We start from the raw sequence: 10,332 nt of genomic DNA on the forward strand, positions 1-10,332 counted from the left end.
GAGCTGAAGGAGGAGCTAGGCTAGGACCCCATCCAGAATGCTCTTGTGCTGCTCTGTGGGACTCTGCTGAGTGCTCGAGTTTCATTTAAGTCGCTCGAATTGAGCAAAGAACCAGAGCTGCTGTCCTGTGGGGAGACCGTGGGCAAAGCAAACATGCTGTCTGGCACATTTGCTTGAGGGAGAACAAGGGTGAGGGTTGTAGGGCTGTTATGCAGGACAAACTGCCAACTCCAGCAAGTGAAACAGCAGGCTGGAGATTCTGCAGAGGGTCCTGAAGCACAGGGAACATCATTAAAAGGGCTCTGGCTTGTGTTTTGCTCAAGGCCATAGCAAATATTTGCTGTCTTCTCTTATGGATATAATACAAAAAAATATGCTTGTGGGAAGGTCCACACATGCCCATACAGTATTGTCCAATGGGTCTTGCCTGTCTCAGACCCCACAGGAAAAAGGCAGTCTCATCTGAGTATGTTAGGGCAGATTTTAATTTCTTCTCCTTCTTCCCCTTTTCCTCTCCTCTCTTGCCCTCCCTGACCCAACAAAAGAAATGCCTCAGAGGAAGGTCCACTAGTTAGAAAGGTTAACAATAAAAATATGGAAAGGATATAATATAGAAAAAGAAATTTTTCTGAGTCCAGTTGATTTTAAGATTAGAATAAAGATAAAGACATTTGGTGTGCTGACTCTACTATCATAGATTTACTGGCATGATAGCCCAGGGCTGGGGGCCAAGGGTGAGCTCATGCCGTAATTTCTTTACCTACACAAGAGTGGAGCTAAAAGCAAAATGCAGTCCAAATTGCTTCACTAAATAGGCTGAGAGAGCATGAGGGGGAGCAATTCCTTCTTTAAAACTATTATTGTTTCTCAAATTCCAACCCCGCCCCCCACCCCCAACACATTTCAGACCAAAAATATTTCAAATGTTGTAAATGTGCTGGAGCCATCCAAGAGACAAGAAAATAGGTATGTAATTTATGAATTTCACTTCTATCTTGTTCTGAAACAATATAAAAATCAAATTTCTTATCTAGATAGAAAATAAAAACTACTATTGCTATAAAATGCAAATAGCCTGTGGTCCCCCAACATTTCAGTCCTGTTAAGTATGTGAAAAGCCCCATTCAGAGGTACTAGTTCCCAGCGAGTATTGAAAGGAGTATATGATACTACCTGCTTCAAGCAACCATCTCCACACCAAAACTGGACATGTTTCTGTGATCTAAGTACCCAGAAAAACAGGAACACAAAATGGAAATCATGTCTTTTTCATATTCTTTTCTCTGGGAATTCTTTGCTTATCCTAAAATTTGTGACCTTGCTTGTCATGCTTCCCACACCCACCTTTCTGCAGCTTGAGTAAACACTTTTGTTTTTCTGAGACATCTCCCTCCTGCCACCTCCCAAGGGGACTAGAAATGTTAAGAACTTGGTGATTTAAGCTCAGGTACCTGATATATGACAAGTACTGCATAAATATTTGTTGAATAAATGGATTTATGGATGCACGAATTGACCATCTTGAATATTTTAAGATAATGATTTCCTATAGTTATGCATTCTTATAGATTATATGCATTCATATAGATTCATATGCATTCTTAATAGATCAATTCTAGGCCATGAAGAGCAGCCCATAAGGATGTCCACGGTATGGGAAGCCATGTAGAAGAAGCCTTGGCCAGGCCCACACTCTTTCTTTTGGTGATTTTTTTAGAGGTCCCAACATAGCTTTGAGCATTGGCCTGACTTAGTATGCCCAGTTTTCTGTTATCAGGGGAGACATCTGAGGTCTGCTGGGAGTCAAACTTTTTAAGATGAATTAAACTTCCAATAATTACCTCAGTCCAAAAGCTTGGAGCTACTTGTTTCCCTTTTCATAGTCCCATGGTCTTCCCAAGTGTCCATCATAGATTCTGCCCCATCTACCATGGCAGAGCAACCTCAGATAGGCTGACTCAAGGTTGTGCCTTTCAGGAAGAGGCATAGGTATCAGCTACCCACCTCTGCCTCCAGCCCTATAAGATGCTGATTCCCATCCCTGGGACATCCAGTCTCTCTGTAGGACATGTAGCCTGTTTCTTCCAATTGTTTAACAGACACAGGGATCATGCTCAGTCTCTCCGCTGTCAATGATGAATGAGAAAGGTCTTACAAAGTCAGTTCAACGAGGTTATGGAATCCATCCACTGGAGATGTTTAGAGTCTGACTCATGATGCCATTGAGGCTCTACTGAAACTTGGTCTAAGCTTTCCACAGCCACTGTGCCTTGACCTTAGGTTGCTTCAATATCTGGTTTGGGAAGGGACCATAGGATGAATCCTAGAGAAAATAACAACTGTCAGCTTTCAACCTTGAGATGAAAAAGTACTGCTATGGTAGCAGGCATTGGGATTGGAATTAGTATTCTTCTAAGGACAACAGAAGTAAAATGAGAAGCACCTGATGATGGGAAGGTCAGACCATGATTGGATATCTGAGTTGGTAGATGACAAATATATCTCGTCCACTGAACCATCTCATAAAACAGTTTTATATCTTTCTGTCACTATCTGAGCTCTTGGGATTCTCCCTTTCCCTTCCCTTAATGATTCCCTGAGCAGATTCCAAAATTTTCCAGTCCCAAAACAATTCTTCTGTTCTTTACCAAAAAAAAAATCTATGTAGTCCAATTTAAAATACCCAACTCAAACTAATGTACTCATTATCTCTTCCCCAATCTCTTGCATGCTTGAATGATTAGAGTGGGAGGGGGCAGGTTCTTCCATGTTTTTTTCCTACTTTCTGGAGAGTGGGGGAGAATACAGCCCATGCCTGTGTCTGAAATACTTTTCTCTACTTCTTTTTCTCTACTACTCTACTAACTCTTCCGCTGTTTGAGGCTGGTTGTGAGAGTGGGGTAGCTGGGCCCCAGGGTGGTGGCCTCCTGCCTGGAGGATGCTCCCGATTCTTTGGCTAACACTAATTATGTAGCTAGCATTCACTGTTCTCTGGGGGACACAATCCTCAGAGGGTCTGATTGGACCTCCCCAAAGCCCAGTTTCATTATGCAGTTCAGGTCTAGACACTGCTCCAACCAGGAAAGAGTCCCGTGGAGAGAGAAATGAGCTCCAGATATGTTCCCAGTGTTGGGAGTTGTGAAGTGTAGTGGCTAAGGCAACCAGCACTGGAGTCGGAGACTGAGGTCAATTCCAGCTTCACTACTCACTACTCCACTACTCTGAGCCTTAGTTTTCCCATCTACACATCAAGGATAGTGATGCATATCTCATAGAGTAATAGTGAAAACCTGGGTTTAAATCCCAGATCTACTAGTTAGTTCCTACACGTGTGATATTAGGCAAACCTTACTTCTGAGACTCAGTTTCTTATCTGTAACTTGAAAATAGTATTTTTAATTCACTCATAGGGTAGATGTAAGAATTAATTGAATAATGATATAGAATGTATCTAGAACAGTATAAAAGGCAAAGCAAGAACTCAGCATATGTCAGTTACTGTAATTTTTCTACAAGGAAAGTACTTAGCTCAAAGCCTGACACCTGATAGCCAAAGTTAGCAAACTGAGGAGGGAATATCAAGTACTAAAGCTCTGCTCTAAGGTTAATATTGATATAAGACATTCCCTGCCTTACTACACTGCTTGGTTTCAGACATGCCCTTGGCCTTGACAGTGCTATTCCCACCACGTTTGTGCCTCTTTGGATTTGTCACCTTCTTGTGGTCTGCCTGTGAACTCAGGAGGCTGCACAAGCCTAAGGTGTATTTCTGCCTTGGAAGCCAACACCATCTACCTCCAGCTGGGCTACCTTCCCTCAGAAACAGACCAGTGTTTCCCCAGAGGATAGAGCTCTGAGCAAAGCTGTTTATCCCATAGTCAGACTCCAAAGGCTTCCACTCAGCAGATTTCCTCACTGTCTGAGAGCTTAGGCCGAGTCAGTCATTGGTATTTTTGCATCACCCCTGATGTGGGATCAGATACAAATCTGAGGCAACTGATTTGTCAGCAACCAGCCTTGTACTTTGAGTTGTTTTTCCAGTGTGGATATGAATTAATACCTCACCCACGCTCTCCCAGTTAGACTCCCTTGTGACCAAGAAGCCTAATAGCTTTTCATGGCCTGAACCCTGCCTACCTGTCCTGTCTTATCTCCCCTGAGTTCCAGTCAAAACAAATTACAGATACCAGAGACACTATACTCACCACATTTCCAAGCCTTCACAAGCACTTCCCCTCCCTCTGCTGGGAACCTCCTTCCTTGCCATTACTTCCAGCCCTGATAAACTTATACTCATGTTTCAGAATTTAGTCAAGTATCACCCTCCCTGGGACCCTTTCATAGTCTTGTCCATTTATCCCTTTACCAGTTGGATAAAGAATACCTAATTTTAGATTTCCCCACACCCTGTGGCTTAAATCAATTACTAAATCATTTTTAACATATATGTTGTCTTCCCTACAAAACTAGTAATTTCATGATATTTCATTTTATATTTCATGTAACTCTATCCATTGTATAGAATCCATTGAGTTATACAGAGTTGATACCAAGAAAACAGTAAACTCTGAATTTTCAAGACTGCTGCCTAGGGTAGTTCTATTGACTGGTTTGCTTAAAAAGCAAAAAACAAATAAGAGTGAAAAAGGAAACTATCATGGAACTCATTAAGGTACCCTGTAAAGTCAGGGAAAACAGACTGAACTCTCCAGCCATAGAGAAGGCTCTGTGAAGGGATACAAACCTATGAAAAAGTCTATCTTAAACAATAAAACTCCCTCCAGTAGATGCCATCTTGATCATTACCACCATGTGGATTGTTGGAAGAGGGCAACAGTTTTTTTTCCACACTATACTCATGTCAAAATGCTAAATTTATATTAAGAAAATAATCAAAAACTACAGCTGCTCAGATATATCCAGGCAATACCAGGCATATTTTTGAAGGAGCAGGGCACTAATGCTTTTTATTTCCTGTCGAGGAGCCCCTGCAAGGAATGTCCCTTATGTCTTCATGCTTCCTGATTTACAAGAGCCTTCCAATGAGGGGTCTTTCTCCACCCCACACCTATCCAAATACATAAAATTAGCTCTGCTATTGCTGGGCTGTGTTCTGACATAAAATCAAACTCCTTATTTCAACTGCAGCAAAAATAACTTCAGAGGAAAAGTACGTTTCATATACAATGCTGTGAAGTAGGTCATGATGTCTAATTCTATAGACATGGAAACAGGTTTACAAAAATAAAATGCTTGTTCAAGTTTAATCAGTTAATAGGAAGTTAATATTGAATAGAATAGTAATCATGAGGAAAGATTTGGAAATTAAATAATCTTGGGTTCTAATTTCTACTTTTCTACTTATTAGCTATATGACCTTGGGAAAATTAATTTGACTTTCTGAGCTTTAGTTTCCTTAATTGTACAATAGGAATAATAATGGCCACTTAAGTAAAAATTTATTAGTTGCTCATGTGAAGCATCTAACCAAATTACTAAAAAAGCACCTGAAAAGATCTATTGTAAATACTACATTAGCTCAAGGATTTAAAGGAAAACATGAATGTAATGAGAAGAGAAATGATACATATTAATAAAATGCAAATGAAACATCTAGAAATGAAGCATACAATATGTGAAATGAAATACACACTGGATGATGGAATTAACAGCAGATTAGAAACTGAAAAAGAAAAACATAGTAAACTTGAGAAGAAAGGTATAAAAACTATGCTACATGAAACGCAGACATAAAAATAACCTAAAATTAACAGACCTCAGTAAGCTGGGGGACAGTATTCAGCAATCATACAATATAATACATACAGTTGTGGTTCCAGAAAAGGAGAGATACTTGAAGAAGTAACTTAAATCTTTCCTACTAAGATCAGGTACAAGGCAAAGATACATTCTCTCACCATTTCTTTACAACACCATATTGGAAGTTCTAGTTAATCCAATAAGGAGAGAAAGGGAATGCGAAGGAGAAAGAGAAGGAAAAGGAGAAGGAGAAGTAGAAGGAGAAGGAGAAGGAGAGGGAGGGGGAGGGGGAGGGGGAGGGGATAGGGAGGGGGAAGGGAAGGGGAAGGGAGCGGGAAGGGAAGGGGAAGAAGAGGAGGAGAAGATGAAGAAGAAGGAGGAGAAGAGGAAGGAAGAGGAGGAAGGGGAGGAGAAGAAAAGAAAAGAAAAAGGAAACAAGAAATAAAATGTATACATATTAGGAAGGAAGAAATAACTCTGTTTACAGATGACATGATCACCTACGTAGAAAATCCAAATGAATTGACAAAAAAAAAAAAAACCTCCTGGAAATAGAAAACAATTATAGCAAATTTGCAGGATACAGGGTTGATATTTATGTCAATCAGTTTCTTAACATACCAACAATAAACAAGTATAATTTGAAATAACAAACATAATATAATTTATATTAGTACCCAAAACTATGAAATACTTAGGTATAAACCTATCAAAACATGTTCAAATTCTATATGAGGAAAACTACAAAATTCTTATGTACAAAATCAAAGGAGAACTAAATAAACAGAGAAATATTCCATGTATATGTATGGGAGGAGTTGATACTGTCAGAACATGAGCTCTTCTCGACTTGATCTAGAGATGCAATCCCAATCAAAATCTGAGAAAGTTATTTTGTGGATTACCAACAAACTGATTCTACAATTTACTGGTAGAAGCAAAAGACCCAGAATAGCCAACACAATGTTGAAGAAGAACAAAGTTGGAGGACTGAAACAATACTTGACTTTGAGGCTTACTATAAAGCTATAGTATTCAAGACAGTGAAGTATTGGTCAAAGAATAGATCAGTGGAACAAAAAAGAGATCCAAATTTAGACCCACATAATTTGGTCAAATGATGTTTGACAAAGGAACAAAGGCAATGCAACAGAGCAAAGATAGTCTTTTCAACCATATGGAACAACTGGACAGCTACATGCAAAAATATACATATATGAATCTATACATAGACTTCATACCCTTCACAAAAATTAACTTAAAATGAACCATAGACCTAAATGTAAAACACAAACACTATAAAACTCCTATAAGATAACAGAGGAGAAAACCTAGAGGGTTTTGGCTGTGGTGATGACTTTTTAGATACACCACCAAAGGCACCAGCCATAAATGAAATAATTGATAAGTTGGATTTTATTAAAATTAAAAACTTCCGCTCTTGCAAAAAACAATGTCAAGAGAATGAAAAGAGAAGCTGAAGACTGAGGGAAAATATATGCAAAAGATACATCTGATAAAGGAGTGTTATCCAAAATATACAAAGCATTCTTAATAAGAAAACAAACAACTCAATTAACAAATGAGCCAAAGACTTTAAATACACCTCAACAAAGAAAATAGACAAATGGTAAGTAAGCATTTAAAAAGATGCTCTACATCATATGTCATCCGGGAAATGCAAAGTAAAGCAACAATGAAATACCACTACAGAGAAATACCACTATAGAATGACCAAAAGCCAGAACAGCAATAACACCAAATGCAAGGATGTTGAACAACAGGAATTCTCATACATTGCTGGAGGGCATGTACATGGTGCAGCCACTTTGGAAGACAGTTTGGAAGTTGTTTTTTGTTTTTTGTTGTTTTTTTTTTTTTTTTTTTTTTTTTTTTTTTTACAAAATCAAGTATACTCTAACCATACAATCAAGCAATCACACTGCTTGGTATTTACCCAAAGAAGTTGAAAACTTATGTCCATACAAAAACCTGCACCTGGAGGTTTATAGCAGCTTTATTTACAATTGCCAAAACTTGGAAGCAACCAAGCTATCTTTCGATAGGTGACTGAATAAATAAACTGTGGTACATGCACACAATGCAATGTTATTCAATGCTAAAAAGACATGAGCCATATAACCATATAAAGGCAGAGGTAACTTAAATGTAGATGACTAAGTGAAAGACAGCAATTGGAAAGGGCTACATACTGCATGATTCCAACTAGATGGCATTCTGGAAAAGATAAAACTGTGGAGACAGTAAGAAGATTGAGAAGTGGGATGAATAGGCAGAACACATAAGGATTTTTAGCGGCCATGAAAATTTTGACATTTTTTGAAAATCTTGACAGATTTTGAGACTTTTTGAAAATTTTGATGATTTTGAGAAGGGCCAGATGAATAGGCAGAGAACATAGGATTTTTAGGGCCATGAAAAAATTGTTATGATACCATTACATATTTGTCCAAGTGAACTGTAATGGGAACTATGGACTTTAGGTGATTAGGATGTGTCAATGTAGGCTCATCAATTATAACAAAAATACCACTCCAGTGGGGATGTAGGGGCAGGAAGCATATGGAGAAGCTCTATAACTTTTCCTCAATTTGGCCATGAACCTGAAATTGCTCTAATAATAGTCTTAATTTTTTTTTTAAAAAGACAGTTTCCTCTTAAGTTCTTTAAAATACATATAACTGAGGCAACAATTATAACATTGTCTGATGGGGTGTTCGATCTATGTAGAGGTGATACATACGACATCTGTAACATGAAGGCCAGTGGGGGGATATAAAGGAACGTATAGGATTGCCAAGTTTCTATAGTTTATATGATGTAATGTAATATTAACTCTAAGCAGATGTGGAAGTTTAGGTATGGATACTGTAATCCCTAGAGCAACCACTAAAAATTTACACGGAAAAAAATAGCCTAAAAGTCAAGATATAAATTAATAAGGAATACTAAAAAATTTAAATAATCCAAGAGAAAGAAGAAAACATGAAATTAGAGAAACAAACAATGAGATGATAAACAAAAAAGGCTAAAAGGGCAGACCTAAGTCGAACCACATAAAAACATATTAAATGTTAATGATAGAGTCCATAAAGAAGTGTGACTCACATATGCTTCCCAAAATAGACACATTTTTAAATGTGAAGACACAGATGGGAAGTAAATAGATAGAAAAACGTAGGTCATGTGACCTAACCTACCAAGCTTGGAGTGGCTGTATTAATGTTATATACAACAGAGTTTAAGACAAAAAGTATTACTAAAAATAGATATTTCAAAATTATAAAAGGGCCTATTTGTGAGGATGATATAAGAAGTATAAAATTATGCACCTAATAGTGGACTCTCAGAATACATGAAGCAATACTTGACAGAATTTGAGGGAGATATAGAATATTAACACAATAGTAAGATATAGTTAACACCACTGTCACAGCAATTTTTATGTTAGCTAAACAAAATAATCTGTAATGATCAAGATCTGAACATCACTGTGAATTATCCTCATCAAATTCGTATTTATAGAACACTACATCCAGCAACAGCTGACTATACCTACTTTTCAGGAGTACTCTTCAGGGAAGAGTTATGTTACAGTCTCAAGTCTGAAGGCCATCTGGAGGCAGAATCTTTCTTACTTAGAGGACCTCTCAGTGTTTTCTCTTAAGACCTTCAACTGATTAGATGACGTCTACCCATATTATGAGGGTAATCTGTTTTACTTGAAGTTAAATGATTTAAATATTAACACATCTAAAAAAATACTCTTATAGCAATGTCTGGACTGACATTTGATCAAAAACTGGGTACTATGGTATAGACAAATGGACACATCAAATCAGCCACCACAACCTACAACAGAATTAAATGGGAAAGCAACAGCAATAAGGCATTCAGGAAACTCCAAATATCTGGAAATCAAACAACACAGTTGTAAACAAGTTACAGGCAAAAGACAAAATTATGAATGAAACTAGAAAATATTTTTAAGTGACTGGCAATAATAATAAAAAATCCAAATTTATGGGACACAGTTAAAGCACGGGGGTAACAGAAAACTTACAGCTTTAAATGTTTACATTAAAACTAGAATAAATGAACGAAGTTTCCATCTTAGAAAACTAGAAAAAAAAAGAGAGCAAAATAAATAAAAGGAAAGAAAGGGTAAGAGTACCTATTAATGGAATAGAAAGCAGACATTACAGAAAACTAACAAAATCAATGCTATTCTTTTAAAATAGCAATAAAATGTTTATACACCTAGTTAGATGATGAAATAAGAAAGACAACTGAAAGAAAGAAAGAAAGAAAGAAAGAAAGAAAGAAAGAAAAAAGGAAAAAGGAAGAAAAAAGAAAGAAAGAAAGAAAAGTAAAGAAAAAAAGAAAGAGAAAGAGAGGAAAGGAGGGAAAGAGGGAAGGAAGGAAGGTAGGGGGGCAGGAGGAAAAGAAAGAAAAAGGAAGAGGATGCGAATCGCCAATATCAGGAATCAGAATGGGATTATCACTCCAGTTGCTATAGACATTACAAGGATGATAAGACAATACATCAAA

This window comes from Panthera pardus, unplaced genomic scaffold, assembly GCF_024362965.1.
Source record: "Panthera pardus isolate Hobbes unplaced genomic scaffold, ASM2436296v1 HiC_scaffold_12, whole genome shotgun sequence".
Lineage (NCBI taxonomy): Eukaryota > Metazoa > Chordata > Mammalia > Carnivora > Felidae > Panthera > Panthera pardus.